Raw genomic sequence first — 4022 nt, forward strand, 5'->3', positions numbered from 1 at the left:
ATGTGGGGCGCAGCAAAAATAATATTGAGAGAAAAATTTAGCAATATTTCTTATATTAGAAATAAGCAATAGCTTCAAATCAATAATCTAAGTTCTGGAATTCTGGCAAGATGGTTGTATGAGCAAGTCTATGTTCAAAACCCTCACTACACACGCAACAATAAATGTGATAACCAATTTGTGCTTGGCCTTGTGGGCAGAGAACAGTAGCAAGGAGTTGCAGACTGATACAAGTCAACATTGAGTCTCATATGGTTGAAAAATCATTTTTTCAACTATCACACCCCTCCACTTCCCAGCACAACTGACAGTGGCCTGACACAGATGACTACAGTAGTATGTAGTTTGAAGGCTATAACAGAGTCTGCTTCCCCAACCAACACATGCTTGCTTGTGCACAGGAAAGAACCCTGAACTCTGTGAAAAAAAAATATTGCAAATGTCTCTGGCCTTGCTCCTTCTCTTTGCAGAAGAGTGGATAGACAGCTGCCACAGTATCAGTGGATCCACAACTTGATTGAGCTTGGGAAGGTCATTGATATCCAGCACCAGGAAATAGGACTTCACAGAACATGGTGTTGACCATGGGTTGAGAATTATAGCTGACAGCATGTAGCTCAGTCAGTATGAGCTTTCTGATAAGCCTGGGAGCTGTGAAAGGACTGAAGGCAGCAATACAGCCCTCACAAAGCAGACTAGGGAACAATAACCAAAGACTGAAGGCTGTGCTCACCGAGGAGGATGGATTGATTAATGTGTATCTTTGTTCTGTTTTGTTTGGTTGGTGGTTGGTTGGTTGGTTGGTTGGTTGGTTGGTTGGTTGGTTTAGCCTGAACAATGGAAATCCTGGTCTGGACTGAAGAATTATAACAGAGAGAAAGAAAGAATGGCAAGCAAAGTATGAAGTCTCTGCTGCCTAAGAGTTTTTGTTGTTGTTTTGTTTTGTTTTTTTTTGCAGGATGTAGTGTTGTTAAAACACTGAATACTTAGGTAAATTGAAAAAGCAAACACTATTGTTGTTAAGGACCATATAGACTTGTATCGACCCTCTACACAACAGAGTGAAACACAACCCAGTCCTGCGCCACCCTCACAATTGTTACACTTAAACCCATTGCTGCTGCCACTATGCCAATCTATCTCATTGGGGGGACTTCCTCTTTTTCACTGACCCTCCACTTTATCAAGCATAATGTCCTTCTCCAGGGACAACATGTCTGAAGTATGAGACATGCAGTCTCACCATCCTGTCTTCTAAGGAGCATTCTGATTGCAGCTTTTCCAACACAGATTTGTAGTCCATGGTACTTTTAGTAGTCTTCTCCAACACCATAATTCAAATGCATCAGTTCTTCTATGGGCTTCCTTATTCATTGTTCAACTTTCACGTGAATATGAGGCTATTGAAAATACCATGGTTTAGGCCATGTGCACCTTAGTCCTCAAACTAACATCTTTGTTCTTGAACACTTTAAAGAGATCTTCTGCAACATATTTGCCTAATGAAATAGCCATACAAGAAGCCTAATGCAATAAGCAAACACTATAGAAAAACATAAGGTCCTAGTTTCAACAACAGCAAATAAGGCATACAAAAAAAAAAAATCTGGAAATGATGAATATTATGAAGGGAGAGAAATCATGTTTATGAAGCCATATATAGAAAAAGAAGGTCTCCATCAAAATTAATTGCAGGGACTAATATAAGAGTGCTGGTAGCACTGTAGGACAGGCACTGGACTGTTAATCACAAGGTGGGTGGTTCAAACCTACCAGCCACTCTTCAGGAGGAAGATGAGGCTTTCTGCTCCCACACAAATTTACAGCCTCAGAAACCATATACAGAGTTGCTGTGAGTCAGAACCTACTTGAAAGCACACAACAATAGTATAAGAACAATTATTAAAGTTTTTTCTATTATTATTATTTGTAATCTTAGTGGTTATTTTCTTCATACTTTACAATGACAAAGGCATAAAAATAACTATAAATGTATGTTACTAGGAACACAGTGTATAAAGATATAATTGGTGATAACAACAACATAAAGAGAGAGGAGGAACAGTATAGGTACAGAGTTTTTGTATGTTACTGAATTTAAGTTGGTATCATTTTAAACAAGACTGTTAAAAACATAATACATTAAATGTAATAATTATGATGAACAAATGAAACTATCTAAAACAAAAATACAGAAGGAAATAAAAATGTTTCACTAGAAAAAAAATTTTTGAATCACACAGAGAAAATTTGACAGTATTAGAAGAAATATGGAACAAAGAAGATATATAAGATATATGCACACATGATAACAATTAACACAATGGAAGACCTTGCTTATCACAATAATTACTGTAAATGGACTAAATGAAAATCAGATAATGACAGAATGGACAAAAAAAGCATGACCCAACTATTTGTGTGTATTGCCTACAAGAGATAACATCTTTGTATCTTTCTGTGAAAGCACTGAAACAGAAGTGGCCAAAAGAAACACATCAGATGAAAGTGAAAGAATGAGTAAACCGCCCCTCCAACATTCCATACAAAAGTAACCGAAAGAGAGCTTGTTGTTAATGCTAGATGCCATCAAACTGATTCTGACTCATAGTAGCACCATGTAACAGAGTAGAACTGTCCCACAGAATTTTCTAGGCTTGCAGGAGTCCTGTTGTGGCACTGCAGGTTAATGTGCTGGACTGCAACTTCATTTTGATCTTCAAGATCTGCAGTTCAAGCTCACTAGCCCCTCCTCCAAACTCTATACTGATGGCACTTAACAACAACAATTGCTATGAATGTAGATTGCTAGTTTTTTCCCTCATGGAGCCATTGTGTGGATGCAAACTGCCAACCTTTTGGTTATCAGCCAAGTGTTTAACCATAACATCACCAAACCTCAAATCAAGCCATAGAGATGATTACAACTCTATATAGAGTTTCTGAGATTAAATATTTACAGGAGCAAATGCCATTGATCTTGTAGTTAGCAGTTCAAACGCCTAATACACAGCACATTAGGACTTCTGGTGGTGAGTTTAATGGCAGACAAAATAGACATTAAACAAAAACTAGAAAACAAAGAAGATCATTGTTATGATTAGAGGGTGACTTCTTGAAGAAGATATAGCAATTATAAATGTATACACACCTAATAATATAAAATCAGGGTCACTATGAGTTGGAACTGACTCAATGACACTTAACAACAACAATAGGGAGCACAGTAGCTCTGTAGGATAAGCACTGGATTGAAAACCACAAGGTCTGTGATTCGAGGCCACCAGTTGATCTGTGTTAAAAACATTAGGCTTTCTGCTTTCGCAAAGATTTATAATATCAGAAGCCCTAAACAGGGTTGATATGAGTTGGAACTGACTCAATGGCACTTAACAATATAAAATATGACTGGGAAGAGCTGCCTCCTCAAAGTAGAAGTGACTTTAATGATGCCGATGGAGCAAAACTTTCTGGACCTTCATTTGCTGAACTAAAATGAGAAGAAACAGCTGCAAACATCCATTAATAATAGCAACATGGAATGCATGAAGTATAAATCTAGGAAAATTGGCATTTGTCAAAAATGAAATGATGGGAGAACAAGTGGGCATGAGTGAAAGGGCCAAAGGAGACAGAGATAAAGCAAGATATATACACAGCCTTGGAATGGCAGGACTCTGAGATACAGGGATTGAGTCATGTTTGGAATGGGGGAGAATCCTGTTAAGATGCTGGAATGTTTTCTTTTACTATGTGACTAACCAAGAGGCGAGAGTTTTAGTCTGTGTTACAGTTCATAAGCTCTCCAATATGGATTCCAGCCTGACTAATTTTACCCTATAGTGAGAGCACAGCCATTTCTCCCTCTTCAGAGCAAGCCTGCCTGAGGGAACCAGCATTCACTGAGGACCCATCTGAAAGAATGACGTCATCCACATCTCCACTGAGGCCCCTCCGGCAAGAGCACCAAGGAGTCAGCCAGATGTTTCCACAGCAGAGAAGACTTTAAGAACTGTTTAACC

This window comes from Chrysochloris asiatica, unplaced genomic scaffold (assembly GCF_000296735.1).
Source record: "Chrysochloris asiatica unplaced genomic scaffold, ChrAsi1.0 scaffold00239, whole genome shotgun sequence".
In the NCBI taxonomy this organism is placed as follows: Eukaryota; Metazoa; Chordata; class Mammalia; order Afrosoricida; family Chrysochloridae; genus Chrysochloris; species Chrysochloris asiatica.